The 17,268-nt window shown below is 41.0% G+C and overlaps 1 protein-coding gene across 2 annotated transcripts in view; it reads left to right on the top strand.

The window, feature by feature from the left end:
• The window catches only part of MACROD2 (mono-ADP ribosylhydrolase 2), a 1,127,318-nt gene that overhangs the window by 524,724 nt on the left and 585,326 nt on the right, over positions 1 to 17,268 (top strand). The window lies entirely within an intron of this gene.

Raw genomic sequence — 17,268 nt, 5'->3', positions numbered from 1 at the left:
TTCTCACAAGGATCCTTTTCAGATGGGTTGGACTGAAAGACAGTGATTGGCTGAAAGTCACCCAGTTGGCTTTTATGCCTAAAAAGTGAAACTAGAACCCACAGTCTCCTGGTTTCTATGCCAGTTAATATAAAAAAAATTAAATAAACATCACAAAATGTTAGTATCAATCTGCGCTGGGCAACTCTGATACCTGGTATGTGCATAATTGTAAAGCATGTTTCCAAAATGAAACAGTTTGTATTTGCTTGAGTGGTATTAGCAAAAAGCAAACATGGGAAAATTGTAGGTTAAATAACTTTGAAAGCTGTGGAGAAAATATCAGCTAGCTCTAACTAAATGGCAACCCTAGACTTTAAGACTTTCAGCAGGGAGAGTCCTCTTTCTTTAGACTTGGCTTTTTGTTTTAATCTGGTCACACTTCCAAATAGCTCTTGGCAGTAGTTGGCAATAGGAGAACTGAATGTGCCAAGCCAAAGAATAGTGCTAGATTCTTTTTGTAACCTAAGGTTTTGTAGTACAGATAAAGTTCAATTGAGAGCTGAGTGCAGCCAGTCATTTACAGGGTACTTAAAAAGCCTCAGCAGTTTGGCAAATAGAAAGACAGTAAATAAATCATGAAAATAAAGAAGCCAGCATGGCTATCAGAGCTATTAGAAAGCATATCTAGAGCTAGGCCTGACATCACATTTCAACTCTATGATTCAGTGAAAAATCAAATTATTCTCTAGTGAAACAATATGAATTTCAATGAGAAAATCAGCAGCTCTCAGTAGAGTTGATGGGCCTTCCATACATTTCCAATCAATGTTGTCTGTTAGAATCCATCACCTAATCCATCACTTGTACAAGTAAACGGTTCTCAGACAACTGGCTGTAATATCTCATTTTATTCACCAAGAAACAGAAGAAAAATAATTCAGTGACTGAAGGAACAAGTTAAATATCAGTTAACATAAAAAAACATCAAGAAAAAAGGTATTTTACAGAGTGTGTAATTTCTTGTGTAAGTGAAAAGATATAATGATGGTGGCTAGCATAAGATGAGTTTAATAATGAGTTAGGTGGATTTGTGGGAGGTTTATTGACGTCTATTAAATGTGTTTTTTTTAAAAAAAATCAAAACAGTAGAGCATATCTCTGGGAAAGAGACAATGTATCTTGATGCTTGTGATAAATGACAGAGATAGTCATATTAATCATTTTAACTTAAAGAAGTCTGAAAAGTAACAAGTTTCTTTTGACTGAAAATGGTGCCAACATATTAAGAGTTACACCAGGGCTGCTGTAGGGGACCCCAAGGTGCAGTTATCCAGAATTGTACCTTTATTGGACACTAGACAATCTGTGATCCTTTGGGTCATCATTTCATATATATTTCCTTACCTAATCAGAGAAACAGAATGACCATAGACGGGCAAGATATCAGTGGGAGTAGGAGCAATTTCCTGGTGGTTTCACAATTGAATTTTCTTGTGGAAAGGTGGCAGTGAGGATATGAAACATCCCTCCCTCCATTTCTCCAAATTTCATTCCCTCAGAAGTAATGTGCCCTTCATTCTGGAACCCGTTTGAGGTACCTTTGTTGATAAAAGTATTGTTCTATGATGCACCATTTCGTCCAGTTGCAGATTACAAATATCAAAAAGACGCAAGAGTTTTAGTAGGGTATAGATAGTAGTCTGGGACGCGGTGGCTCAGTGGGTTAGGACGCTGAGCTTGTCGATCAGAAGGTCGGCAGTTTGGCGGGTCGAATCCCGAGTGCCGCGTAGCAGAGTGAGCGCCTGTTACTCGTCCCAGCTTCTGCCAACCTAGCAGTTCGAAAGCACGTTAAAATGCAAGTAGAAAAATAGGGACCACTCCGGTGGGAAGGTAACAGCGTTCCGTGCGCCTTTGGCGTCTAGTCATGCCGGCCACATGACCACGGAGACGTCCTCGGACAAGCGCCGGCTCTTTGGCTTTGAAACGGAGATGAGCACCGGCCCCTAGAGTCGGAAACGACTAGCACGCGTGTGCGGGGGAACCTTTACCTTTACCTTTAGGTAGTAGTCTAAGGATGTATCTTCAGTGGTTTGCTGAGGGTCTGGGTGTAATCAGTGAAACTAATGTAAAATGTAAATTGTCCTAACATGTTAAAAAAAAGGAAGGGTAGATTGATGCAAATTCAGGAATCAGTCCTTAAGGTAAGAGTAGTTTAATTTTTTATTTGTGGATGAATAAATGAATAAATAAATGAATAAATATAACTTAGATTATATTTCAATATCAAGAATACATATAAATGTTGCACAGATTTTGGATTTGATAAATTATAACCATACATTCATGTTCAGTGTATGTCTCTTCTAAGTATTTGTGCAATCTGCTTGGTTAGGATAATAAACAGTCTTGATTTCTCTAAAAATAGAGTCAAAAACATTCACAACTTCTCCTATAACTTTATTTTCTCCCATGTTTATTATTAACTTCTTATCTCACTTTTGAAGACATTTATACATTGTCTCAGGTCTTTAGTTTAATAAAAATAAAGTTAACAAAATCCTCATTAAATAGGACTGGCGTCTTAGAAATGTCTTCAGATTGTGTGTTTTCCAGTGAAATACTTCATTTATGCAACAATATTTTTCTTTAGTATGAAGTAGATGCCTCATTCTAGTAATAATCAAACATTATTGTCAGATGGATATTTATCAATAAACCAAGAATCTGACCCATATATGGTAGCTTCCTATAATCAATTGAAAGTGTGTCTATAATAGAAAAGGCGTGTATACCGTGCTTCCCCGAAAGTAAGACCCGGTCTTACTTTCCTTTGGGCTCTGAAGTAAGCATTAGGTTTTACTTTCGAGGAACGCTTACTTTTTGCTGGTACCTGTACCAGTAGGCCATGAGCGTACAAGGATGGGGCGGTGTCTGTGCATGGGGTGAAGAAGCAATGCAGCGGCGAGAGCATGCTGGCGGACCAGGTACGATACCAGTGCGGCCGTGGTGGGTAGTGGTGAAAAGGGCTCTGAGCCTGGCGTGGGGCAAGTAAGCCCAGATCCAAAGTGCTGCCTCACCACCGGCCTGCCAGGACCTATCACCAGTTGCCACTGGCAGAACTGCGCTGCCCACACCTCTAGGCTGCTGAATGCCAGCCTTGCATGCCTTTTTGGTGCTGCAGATGCCAGGCTAAGGGCTGAACCTGATGCTCTTCGGGCCCTGGCAGGCACTGCAGCTCTCTTGCCAACTGGGCACTTTTAACCTCTAACAGATGCTCCTGCCAGTTTGCCTTCAGCCCAGCTGGCAGCTGCTGCCGCTGCCATGACATTAGGAGACGAGGCAGGTGGCGGGGTGGTGTTGGAGTTGCTTCCCTCTGCCTGCCAGACACCTGCCGAAGCCACATAGGGTAAGGTAGCTGCGCCCCCCCACCCAGATGCCCTTGCCTCCCCCAAGCTTTTTTACTAACCTGCCTTTAAGCTGCATTGCGTTTCTCTGTTTGCTTCTCAGCCTTCACCATGTGTCTGTGGGACAAAAAAAAAGGTCAGACTTTCTAACTTCTCATGAGATCTCATGAAGTTAGAAAGTCTGATTGAACTTTTTTTTTTAGTCCCACAAACATGTGGTGAAGGCTGAGAAGCGAATGGAGAAATGCAATGCAGCTATAAGGCAGGTTAGTAAAAATATGCTTGGGGGAGGCGAGGGCATCTGGGTGGGGGGGGCGCAGCAATCTTACCCTGTGCGGCTTTGGCAGGTGGAGGAAAGCAATTCCACCACCCTGCCATCTGCCTCGCCTCCTGACCTTATGATGGCAGGGGAAGCTTCCGGCTAGGCAGAAGGTGATCGAGCAGGAGCAGTTGATAGAGACCAAAAGTGCCCAGCCAGCATGAGAGTTGCAGCGCCTGCCAGGGCCCAAAAGGCACCTGGTTCAGCCCTTAGCCTGGTGCCTGCAGCACCGAGTAGGCATGCAGGCTGGTGCTCAGCAACTCAAAGGCAGAGCCGTGGGTAGCGTAGTTCCACCGGTGGCCGCTGGCGAAGGGCCCTGGCAGGTGGTGTTGGAATAGCCCAGCAGGGCAGCCCAGAGCATGGCCAGGAGAGCAAAGAGCCCTGCAAGGCAGAAGCAGCACAGGCAGCCACTTGGCTGCTACACACCACCTAATGTAGCTGAGAAATTTCCCAGCAGCAGTAGGGCCAGCAGGCAGGGCGGGCAGACGCTGGGGCTTGCCAAGGGTTTGGTTCATTGTGGCCAGAGATGATGGGATGGAGAGGGCAGGGCTGGTGGTAGCCGGTTCCACCGGGGGCGGCTAGCGAAGGGCCCTGGCAGGCCAGTGGCAGGGAGGCGCTCTGGTTGTTGTATGGAAGATCTGGGCCGACTTGTCCCGCTCCACGCTAGGGCTTACTTTTGGGATAGGGTTTACCTTAGGCCCATCCCCCGAAAATCAGCTGGGGTTTACTTCTGGAAATAGGGTTTACTTTTGGGAAAACACGGTATATATCTTAATGAGAAATAATGAAGCGTGGTCTATTTAATTATTAAATTTGTATGCTACCCTCACTCTGCAAAGTGACTCTGGGTGGCTTTATTTATTTGTCTATTCCTGGGTTGCTTTCCATTATTGAATCATGAATTTGGAAATGTCCATTGAGGTCATTGAGCCCAACCAACTAAACAAAAACATGCCCAACAAGTGTCTGCTTGAACACATTAAGCAGATGGAAGCCATCAACTCCCCGTTACTGCTGGGTTGTAATTGGTTAGTAAAAAAAAAAAGTAATCAGTTAGTCTCATTGCACTCCAGTTTTGTTCAGTGGCATCCCTGACTACAAGCAAGTAGAGCAGACATGTCAAACACAAGGCCCGGGGGCCGGATCCGGCCCGTGAAGTGGTTTCATGCGGCCCGCGAAGCCATCCTGGAAACAGTGAGGGAATGGCCCCCACTGCCTTGGCCCAGAGACCCTCCTTCTGCCAGAGACCCTCAGATCTGTCCCACTCCTACCCAGGCCCCCATAGGCACCCTTGATGCAAACGATGTAGAGCTGGCCACGCCCACCCAGTAGGCCATATGCACTCTAGCCACGCCCACCCAGTAGGCCACGCCCACCCAGGCCACACCTACCCGGCCCCTTGAGGGCAACCGCAATGCTGATGCGGCCCTCAATGAAATTGAGTTTGACACCCCTGAAGTAGAGAGTTTAGCATCTGCCTGGAAGAAAAACAAAGATGAGAGGGAGGGAAGCTGTCAACACAATTTTTCTTTAATATTCATTGTATTGATATTGCGCAAAGCTTTTGTGGCTTTTTTATGTTTACTATAGACATTGGGGGATAATTTCAAGAAGAAAGCAGCTCATAAAATTTTAAATAATAATCCAATTGCCTGTCTCTCTGTATACATTCTGGTTTTCTTTTCTTTTTTTTAAAGACACTTGAAGTACATAAAATACCCTTGTCTAATATTTGTGAACATCCTCCATAGACCTTGTAAAGGCACGCTGTGCTATGAGTTCTAGCTCAAAAGACTGCATTGTCGCTAAATTTACTATGGGCACAGTGATTAATTTGATTCATTATTTCTGAATTTAATGTTTGTACTTGTACATTTAAAAGTCTCCACACACCCAAACACTTTGCTCGAAGCCTGTTCTTCTTTAGTGCTCGAAGTGTTTTCAAATAACGCTAATATGCTGAAACTTCTTAATACATCAAGGCTTTCTCCCTGCGTGTGTTTGACATGGGCTCAGGCTGAAATGTCAGCTAAAAGTCTGAGGTATTGTTCAGCTGAGACTCTGAGGCGTGTGTAGACAGCAAGCTCTGAACATGAAACAAAAAGGGTTATCTAAAAGGCACTGTGGAAACAGGAGATAAAGTTAGCATTCTTCCTCTTTCATTCACGAGACAGTCATTTGTCAAGACGGCTCCAAAAATGGAAAACTTTTATACAGCGGAAGTGAAAAGCTGTCTTTGGTACAATATGCTGTGGAATTTTTTTTTTTAAAAAAAATAATAATATTAAAACTGAAGGCAGGGTTTTATCAATTTGATTGCAGTGATTAATATATAAACAACATAGCTCCTTCTGAATTATGTAATTCATCTGAAGTTCTGGGAGTGGGATGGCATATAAATTTAATGAACTGTTTATTATAATTATTATAAGTTCTGCCTGCTGAGAATTGTGGGGAAGGAGAAGGAAGAGTGAAAGAGATCTGTTTCCCTAATATCTCCATCATGCCTTATTTTTATCTTCACTTTTTTCTATCCTCCTCCATTTTTTAAAATTGTTTTTATTGTTCTTACCCCTCCCTGGGTCAAATGGGAATGAAGAGTGCACGGAAGCTAAAGGAAATGCAGAACTATGTGAGTTGATGAGACATTTGAAGGAATCAGAAAAGCAAGTGAGAATAAATGTATAGATTAGTAAAATATCAATAGGACTTTAGAATAACTTCAGAGAAAGGCAGTTGGTTTAAACTGAGATGAATCCATATGTTTCCAGTTGTGTATAGACATAGATATCCAGTTCACTTCTTTTTGCAACTAATGATATAAGTTGACAATAAATAAATACTTTAAAATAGTGGTAAGCTATGAGTACAACAAGGGACGCGGTGGCTCAGTGGGTTAGGACGCTGAGCTTGTCGATCAGAAGGTCGGCAGTTTGGTGGGTCGAATCCCGAGTGCCGCGTAACAGAGTGAGCGCTTGTTACTCGTCCCAGCTTCTGCCAACCTAGTAGTTCAAAAGCACGTAAAAATGCAAGTTGAAAAATAGGGACCACTCCGGTGGGAAGGTAACAGCATTCCGTGCGCCTTTGGCGTCTAGTCAGGCTGGCCACATGACCACGGAGACGTCCTCGGACAAGTGCTGGCTCTTCGGCTTTGAAACGGAGATGAGCACCGGCCCTTAGAGTTGGAAATGACTAGCACGCATGTGCGGGGGAACCTTTACCTTTACCTTTATGAATACAACCCTAAAGCCATCTTCTGTAGCTTAAATAACTACCACTCCTTATGCTTATGCTTACACTCATGCTCACCCTCACGCTCATCCCTATCCCTATCCCTATCCCTATCCCTATCCCTATCCCTATCCCTATCCCTATCCCTATCCTTATAAGAGATAAGATAAGATAGATAACCTTTATTGTCATTTTTTTACTCTGGGCACAATGACACACATTAAAAATAAAATTTAATTGCCTGCTCTGAAAGTGAACACATACATGACACACACCTAAACATACTAGATACAATATATGTATAGACCCACACCCCTACATATACATAACAAATAAGTATTAAACACTGCCATCTTGAATATATAACGGAAGGAGGAAGCTTGAGAGTTCAAAGGTTAATGCTGTATGGAATGAAACTATGGCTGAATCTGGATGTTGTGCTTTGGATACCACGGAGCCTCCTCCCAGAAGGTAACAAAGAAAACAGGTCGTGAAGAGGATGTGTAGTGTCCCAGACAATCTTGCAGACCCTGCTCAAGCAACATTTATGTGCTATGTCCTGGATGGGAGGGAGGGAACTGCCAATGATCTTTTTGGCCATCCTCACCACTCTCTACACCACCTCCCTGTCTGAAGCAGTGATGCTTACAAACCAGACTGTGATGCTGTATGACAGGATGCTCCTGATTATTCCCCTGTAGAAAGTGGTCAGGACAGGGGAAGGAAGATGTGCTTTTCTCATGCGGCACAGAAAATGCAGGCTCTGCTGTGCCCACTTCACCAGTGTCACGCTGCTGAGAGACCAAGCCAGCCTACTTGTTAACTGCACACCCAGGAATTTGATGCTGGTAACCATCTCCACAGGTGAATCATTAATGCATAGAGAAGTGTGGCTATGCCTGCCTTTTCTGAAATCGACAATGATCTCTTTGGTTTATCCTTATCCTTATCCTCATCCTCATCCTTGACTTTTTATGTGGCAATGCAAGTATATGACCCAAATCCCATACAATGAAAGAGAAAGAAAAGGATGGCATATATTGTCAGGTGCCAAAGACCAGGTCCACATGTGAAGGTCCATTTAAACTGATTTATTGCTAAACAACCTAAGGACAGTAAACCAGATCATCTTCCTCTTATCCGGAGAAGTTGGCACCTGCTTGGAATTATATAAGGATGCATGGAATTCGGGGCTGAAGGTTGATCTTAGTTCACTTATGGCTACATAGGGACTCTAGGGTGATCCCTCTTTTAACATCGCCTCCAGGTTCTGCCACTCTTTCTTCTACGTATGTTGATTTTCTATTTCTCATTTTTATCATCAACTATAAGCAAACGTCAACAATAAGTCATTCACTTAATGACTGCAGCCAGAACTGATGTTATAAGTTGTCATGATCAGGTGACATTTCAATTTATGGCTGCATTGCTTAGTGGGGGAATTGCTGGTCCCAATTGCAATGTATGAGAGAATCTAAAACCTTTTCCTTCTTTGCCACTACTGTTATGCTGCTTAGTGTTTGGCTCATGACATATTTATGTACTTACAGTTCTATGGCCAAACCAGTATAACCAGGGTATTCTACTGTGATGGACACCAGATATCTGTGAATGTAATAATCATGTTTAAGTGCACACATCTTAATTAATAACCCTAACCCTATCTTCCCCTCATGGATTACTGCCTTGTCGTGGCGAAGGGGCTTGCGTAATTCAATGAAGCTATGGGCTATGCCGTGCAGGGCCACCCAAGACGGACAGGTCATAGCAGAGAGTTCTGACAAAACGTGATCCACTGGAGAAGGAAATGGCAACCCACTCCAGTATCTTTGCCATGAAAACCCTATGGACAGTACCAAAAGGCAAAACGATATGACGCTGGAAGATGAGCCCCTCAGGTCGGAAGGCGTCCAACATGCTACTGGGGAAGAGCAGAGGGCTAGTACTAGTAGCGCCAGAAAGAATGAAGCGACTGGGCCAAAGCCGAAAGGACGCTCAGCTGTGGATATGTCTGGTGGTGAAAGGAAAGTCCGATGCTGTAAAGATTTTTTCTCCATAGGAACCTGGAATGTAAGATCCATGAATCAAGGAAAGCTGGACGTGGTCAAACAAGAGATGACAAGACTAAACATTGACATCTTAGGTATCAGCGAACTAAAATGGACAGGAATGGGTGAATTTAATTCAGATGACCATCAGGTATACTACTGTGGGCAAGAATCCCTCAGAAGAAATGGAGTAGCCTTCATAGTCAATAAAAAAATAGGAAAAGCAATACTGGGATACAATCCTCAAAATGACAGAATGATCTCAGTTCGAATCCAAGGCAAACCATTCAATATCACAGTAGTCCAAGTCTATGCCCCAACCACCAGTGCTGAAGAGGATGAAATTGACCGGTTCTATGAAGCCCTACAGCACCTTATAGAACTAACACCCAGAAATGATGTCCTTATCATCATGGGGGATTGGAATGCTAAAGTAGGAAGCCAAAAGATAACTGGAATAACAGGCAAGTTTGGCCTTGGAGTACAAAATGAAGCAGGGCACAGGCTGATAGAATTTTGTCAACAGAATACGATGGTCATAGCAAACACTCTTTTCCAACAACCCAAGAGACGGCTTTACACATGGACATCACCAGACGGTCAACACAGAAATCAGATTGACTATATGCTCTGCAGCCAAAGATGGAGAAGCTCTATACAGTCAGTAAAAACAAGACCAGGAGCTGACTGTGGCTCAGACCATGAGCTTCTTGTTGCAAAGTTTAGGCTTAAATTAAAGAAAGTAGGGAAAAGCGCTAGGCCAGTCAGGTATGAATTAAATCATATTCCTGTTGAATATACAGTAGAGGTGACAAATAGATTTAAGGAATTAGATCTGATAGACAGAGTGCCTGAAGAACTATGGACAGAGGTTCGCAACATTGTACAACAGGTAGCAACCAAAACCATCCCAAAGAAAAAGAAATGCAAGAAAGCAAAATGGCTGTCTGAGGAAGCTTTGCAAATAGCTGAGGAAAGGAGGGAAGCGAAAGGCAAGGGAGAAAAAGAAAGATATGCCCAATTGAATGCAGAATTCCAAAGAATAGCTAGAAGAGATAAGAATGCCTTCTTAAATGAACAATGCAAAGAAATAGAAGAAAACAATAGAATAGGGAGGACCAGAGATCTTTTCAAGAAAATTGGAGAGATGAAAGGAACGTTTCATGCAAAAATCGGCATGATAAAGGACCAAAATGGCAGGGACCTAACAGAGGCAGAAGAGATTAAGAAGAGGTGGCAAAATTACACAGAAGAATTATACAAGAATGAGCTTAACGTCCCTGATAATCACAATGAGGTGGTCACTGACCTCGAGCCAGACATCCTAGAATGTGAAGTGAAGTGGGCCTTAGAAAAGCTGAGCAACAACAAAGCTAGTGGAGGTGACAGTATTCCAGCTGAGCTATTCAAAATCTTAAAAGACGATGCAGTAAAAGTGCTACACTCAATTTGCCAGCAAATTTGGAAAACTCAACAGTGGCCACAGGATTGGAAAAGATCAGTTTACATTCCAATTCCAAAGAAAGGCAGTGCCAAAGAATGTTCAAACTATCGCACCATTGCACTCATTTCTCATGCTAGTAAAGTTATGCTTAAAATTCTACAAGCTAGACTCCAGCAGTATGTGGATCGAGAACTACCAGAAGTACAGGCAGGATTTCGAAGAGGCAGAGGAACTAGAGATCAAATTGCTAACATACGCTGGATCATGGAGAAAGCTAGAGAGTTCCAGAAAAACATCTACTTCTGCTTCATTGACTATGCTAAAGCCTTTGATTGTGTGGATCATAACAAACTGTGGCAAGTCCTTAAAGAGATGGGCATACCAGACCATCTTATTTGTCTCTTGAGAAATCTATATGCGGGCCAAGAAGCAACAGTGAGAACTGGACACGGAACCACTGATTGGTTCAAAATTGGGAAAGGAGTCCGGCAAGGCTGTATACTGTCGCCTTGCCTATTTAACTTATATGCAGAGCACATCATGAGAAAGGCAGGGCTAGATGAATCAAAAGTTGGAATTAAGATTGCCGGAAGAAACATCAACAACCTAAGATATGCAGATGATACCACTCTAATGGCAGAAAGTGAAGAAGAACTAAAGAGCCTGGTGTTGCGGGTGAAGAAGGAGAGTGCAAAACTTGGGTTGAAACTAAACATTAAGAAAACCAAGATCATGGCATCTGGCCCTCTCAATTCCTGGCAAATAGATGGGGAAGAAATGGAGGTAGTGACAGATTTTATTTTCCTTGGCTCCAAGATCACTGCAGATGGGGACTGTAGCCAAGAAATTAAAAGACGCTTGCTCCTTGGGAGGAAAGCCATGGCAAATCTAGACAGCACACTAAAAAGCAGAGACATCACCCTGTCAACAAAAATCCGTATAGTCAAGGCTATGGTCTTCCCAGTTGCAATGTATGGCAGTGAAAGCTGGACCATAAGAAAGGCTGAGCGCCAAAGAATTGAAGCCTTTGAACTATGGTGCTGGAGAAGACTCCTGCGAGTTCCTTGGACTGCAAGGCGATCAAACCGGTCAGTCCTAGAGGAGATCAACCCTGACTGCTCTTTAGAAGGCCAGATCCTGAAGCTAAAACTCAAATACTTTGGCCACCTAATGAGAAGGAAGGACTCACTGGAGAAGAGCCTAATGCTGGGAAAGATTGAGGGCAATAGAAGAAGGGGACGACAGAGAATGAGGTGGCTGGATGGAGTCACTGAAGCAGTAGGCGTGAGCTTAGATGGACTCCAGAAGATGGTAGAGGACAGGAAGGCCTGGAGGAACATTGTCCATAGGGTCGCGATGGGTCGGACACGACTTCGCAACTAACAACAACAACAACAACAACAACAACAACCCTATCTTTATCTAGGCTATAAAGCTTGAATCTAGAATTGTATTCATAGTGATACAGAATGGTGGACAACCGAACAAAGTTCTGTTTTAATAAATGAACTATCCTGTTATGTATAGTAATAATATGTTTGTGTAAACATTACTGTTACTATAGTATAAAGTCTCATGTTGCTGTGGGCTTCCTTTGCAGCAAAAGGGATCTTTTTATGATGGAGCTCATTTGGGGTTCTGCCACGCCAAAAACTACTGTTATAGAACCATATTTCTTCTAAAATAGTGTGCTTTCATCCCACTTCAGTTTAATTTGTTTTTCAAAGCTCATTGATGATTGCATTGGAATGTAGTGCTGGCAAGTAGACCATGCTCTTCGATAATTCCTCTCCAGACAAGGATAAGTCTTATCCTTGTCCACGAGTGCTCCAGATGTTCTTTCCTCACAAGGAGACCCCAAGAGTGTTTACAGTTCTGAGAGACGAGGGAATAGCAATCTTGCTCAAACTTGCTCAAACATTTCATCTCTAATTCATTTTTGATATTGCTTGCTAACTGCTTTACAGCTATTATTATTGTACAGCACTGAGAATGTTTCCTTCACTCCTAAGTGAAAGAAATTTTAACTACAAGTTTAAGAACTTTTTTTAAAAAACGATTTTTTTTGAACAAAGCAACAAAAGGTTGGTTAAAACTGTGATTTTAGAAAGTTGTAAATGGACTAAAGATCCTGATGAATTTAAAATAGAATTAATTATAAAGAATCCTTCCCTTGGGGAAAATGCTTTTGTTTTAATTAAAACAACAACAAAACTTAATAAGACTTTTAAAAATGGACACTATGGACAACTGAAAGGAACTAAAAAGTAGAATTATAGGAGAAAAACATTCAAACTCAACCTACAAATATACTGTCCAGTATATTTGAAACAGTGGACCCAGAAGTTAATTTTAAAAGTTGCCGGCAATGGACTGAGTGCGGTTTTTGGATGATGTGTCCAGCCCGCAGGCCGGCAGTTTGATACCCCTGATCTAGATACTTTTGCTTTATTGGATTTATATAAGAGGCTTCTTAAAAGTTTCAAAGAATTTTGTGAGAAGGGACAAAAAATGAAAAGAAATCAAGTTCTGTGACATTATTTGAAGGGTCTAAAGATCAAGATAGTTAGAAGTAAAAGCTTGTGCTGCCTGGTTCTGAATGGGCCGCCGTCTGATAGTGGGCCATGGCCCAGGGGTTGGGGTCTCCTGTTCTATGAGACATAGGCAACAATGTTTATTTCAAAAGCATTTCCTTCTCCTATAGGACATTTATTGAATTCTTCTATTTTGCCAACTGTAAACAAAACATTTTTTTAAGGACTCAGAAGAGAAATAGTTGAGAAACAATCAACGAGTCAGGCTTTTTTGCAAAGTATGATTGGAGCCATCATAAAGTATGAAGTGAGGCAGGAATTATTAGGAAAAGAGAAACTTGTGGAATATACTCTGCTAGTGCAGCAAAACAGCAATGTATTTATGTATTTATTTTTAAAAATTCTATGGAGTGTTGTAGGCCTATTGTTCTTTTTGAAAATAATTTTGCACATAGGGGGAAAAATCCTGATTATTATGTTTTCACGAGGATTCTTTTTTATAAGGTAGAAGGGAATTGATTTTCTTTGTTAAATATAAGCACGTTCAGTTTTTGTGACAGTTAGTTAAAAAAAGAAACTCTTTCATGTATTATGGCGGGGAAAACATATTGCTGATAACATTTAGCAAACTCCCTCAAAGAATAGTTCTAGTTAGGCAGGAGCATGATGACTGGAACAAATGGTAAGGGTTTAATAACCAGCCCTGTCATCTCCATTGCTGCTGCCATACTGTATTGCTAGATACTGAACAGTTGGGCTCTGTACTGTTCTGAAATGGCTTGCAAAGTTCCCCAAAATTTAACAAGAGCTGTCACAAGTACAAGCCAGCCCTAGCACAACATTGGCGTGAATATTTGTTAAATCTTATCTCTATTTTAAGATGTCTAGGTTGAGAAGTACAGATGAAAACACTTGCCACTTCTAATTCAAATGCTAGGAGGAGCCAATCCCAAACTTTAGTGGCAGGTGGTTTATAGTTGTACCACACAGTCATTTCTGTGTATTTTCTATGCAATCTATGAAACCTCAGGGAGTTTTTTTTTTCCTAACAATTGTATACAAACTTGTTTGTTTGTTTGTTTATTTTTAAAAAAAGCATGGCTCTTACATAAAAACTGAAGTACAAGATTGCCACAAGTAACAGGCTGGAGTTTCAGATGCAAATGTAGTTCTTGTCTACTTTGAGTTATAGAGAAATGGCACAACACATGTCCTGCCGTCCTCCCTGTGTGGGCACCTGGTAGGTTTCAGCCTTTTGAACAGCTAACCATCCTCCAAATACTCTAAATATTTTACCATTTGCCCTCTTTCTTGCTGTGGAGAAAAATGCTAGGTATTCTGCATAAAGTGATAAACAAGTGTCTTAAGTAAAATGACTGGAAAGTCAGCAGGAATTGTTTTCACTCATCTTTTCATGCATTACCCATCTAAATTGCAAATGTAAAAGGTTTCCTTCTCTCTTCCCCCTCCCATGGCTACATTTTTGTTACCAAAATGAAATCCAATGATTCTCTTTGAAAAGCTCTATGGATTGTAAATGATACAGAGGAAACCACTGAGCAGCAGTTTATGCACAGTACAGATGAATCCCTCTTTTAAACAGATAGCCCTATTTGAGAGAATAGTGTACTTGGGCAGAATGAGAGTGAGCAATTTTGATTCACAAAATGTCATGTTACCTGTCACTTAGCAGTTTAACTGGATTTTAATTTAAATGTTATGCAAATAAATTTAAGCTTTGAGTGTGAGCCAGCTGTCGGGCTTAATGAGACAGAGGCCCCCACCCCTCCTAACTAGCCAACTGCAGAACTTTCAAGGACTTGTTTAGATAAAAACTTTGCTGTAAATTAAATGAATTCAAATCTAGGCAGAAGGTTGACTGCCACAAATATATCATGAGGGCAGTCACAGCAATGAAATCAAAGCCCTGCCCCTTTGAACATACATGTAGCCTTGAGGTGGTCTTCATTGGGACTGCTGGGACCACTCTCTTAACTCTGTTCTGTAAACACTTGCTGACTAAAAATGCAAAAGTGGACTGATTTGTGTATATTTATATATTGTATATATAAGAGAGAATGTTAACCCCCAAGGTGAAATGTGTGAGATAGCCATATTAGATAGATAGATGGATGGATAGATGAATAGATGGATAGACAGATAGATAAATAGATAGATAGATAGATAGATAATTCTAGAAAATTAATGGAGTTCAGTTAGAGCTCAATTTGCATTCATATCATGTAAAAATTAAGCAAGGAAATGTAACATTTCCTTGAAAAATAAAATAAGTGGAGGAAAAAATATCTTTGGCTCTTAGAGTTTTATTAATCATATTTTTTCTTAATTTATATTAAAAATAGAACTTAAATCTGTTTAAAGGCCGAATGGTTGAAAAGTGAGCAATAAGAATTCAGTCATATTAGCTTCTTTCAGTTCTCTGAACTATTTTGAACTGAAGGTATTTGAGCAGCAAACTAAGCACTTGCTTATTAATTTTTGAACCCATCTATTTAAGTGGATTGTCTGTTTTCCAAATGATATTTGTAATTTCATTTCCTCATAAGTCTCTTGTTCTCTATTAAATTACCATGCATTGTGAGATATGACTGCAGCCATTTTTTCATATTTATCCTCTCTAGTTTATTGTGATGGACATTTCATTTCATTTCCATTATATAGCTTCATTTATAGGTACCACTTCTTCCCACAAACAGGTACAATGAGCCAATGAAGCATATCATTTCCATTTTTTTGTAGAATATACAGATTAGAACGTGAAACTACGTGAAGCAGTTTGAACTTTTCATTAGTCGACTAATTCTTTAAGCACTTTAGAAATAAATATTTGATAAAGGTAAAGGAGTCACTGCAGATTTCACTCCACTCCGAGGTAGGTAAAATGAGGACCCAGATTGTTGGGGGCAATAAGCTGACTTTGTAATAATGCTGCTTGGGGGGGGGCGCGAAAGCCCTAATAAGCAGGCATATACATAGAATGAAGGCTATTGCTAAGCACATTGATTTGTGCTTAGATTGTAAGCTGCCCTGAGTCTTCAGAGAAGGGCGGGATATAAATGGGATTAAAATAATAAAAAAAATCTCCATTTCTAGGCTATTGAGCCAGAGCTATCTGAAGAGTTTCCATGGTTATGTGGCCAGCATGACATCATACCACAGTGCAGAGCATGCAGTGAAACACAGAGCACTGTTACCTTCCCACTGAAATGATACCTACTTATCTACTTGCATTTACATGCTTTCGAGCTGAGGCAAATGACAGGAGTTCACTCCATCACTCTGGCATAATGCTCGAAGCACCACCTTCTCCAGTGTGTCCTAAGCCACTGAGCCACCGACCGCGCCTCTATATAAATATTTGATAGGATTCTAGAAATCAGTACTGCATATGTTTTACTAGCATTTGTTTCTTTTAGAATATAATAACATTTTCTTTGTATAATTAGCATTTAGAAAAGCAGGAGAGAGAATGTATATCTAACTGAAAGGACTTAAAAGTTTAGTAAAAAATCACAAGAAATATGAGACCATTTTTATTGTTCCAATAATGGCAATTTAATCTAAAAGGCTCCTGATTACTGTCTGGATTAGTCCCTACAATATTCTTGGCAAGTTTGTTTGTTTGTTTGTTAGTTTGTTTAAGAAGTCATTTGCCATTGGCTTCTTCCTCAGGCTGAGGGAGAGAGAGTGGCTGGGCCAAGGTCACCCAGTTGGTTTTATGCCTAAATTGGGATTAGAATTTACAGTGTCCTGATTTCCAGCATGATCTTTAAACCACTACACCACACTGGCTCTTTAATCTTTGAGATTACAGATATTATTGTATGCCGTAGTATCTTCAGAGGTAATTGCTTTATTGTGCCCCATACTGTCACGTCAACTGCTCTCCTTCTAGAACCTGCCATATTTTATTTATATAATCCTAGATAAACTCTACTGTTTATAAAATAAGCATATCTGCCTCAGTAATAAAAAAAATACTTGCAACATAAGAATCTTCATCGTTCTGCCTTTGCATTGTGCTTTGTATTTCTTGATTTCTCTGGTGGCAGTGAATATTCTTTGAATACTTCTGATATTGAGGCTGGTGCTATAATTTTACAGGGTTTTTTTAGAACTGTGTTCACCAGGCAGTCAAGCTGGTATTGAGAATTTGTTGTTGTAAGAAATTGATCTAGGTATAGTTGTTTTCCAGATTTGGGTCCCACTGTTCTACAAATATTTATCAGACCTCAAGACCTGTCAAATAATTATTTGTATCCTCCTCAATAGAGCCACAAGCCAT

This window comes from Vipera ursinii, assembly GCF_947247035.1.
Source record: "Vipera ursinii genome assembly, chromosome: 1".
NCBI lineage: Eukaryota > Metazoa > Chordata > Lepidosauria > Squamata > Viperidae > Vipera > Vipera ursinii.
The sequence above is the reverse complement of the archived record's forward strand: the minus strand, read 5'-3'. Positions and strand labels throughout refer to the sequence as shown.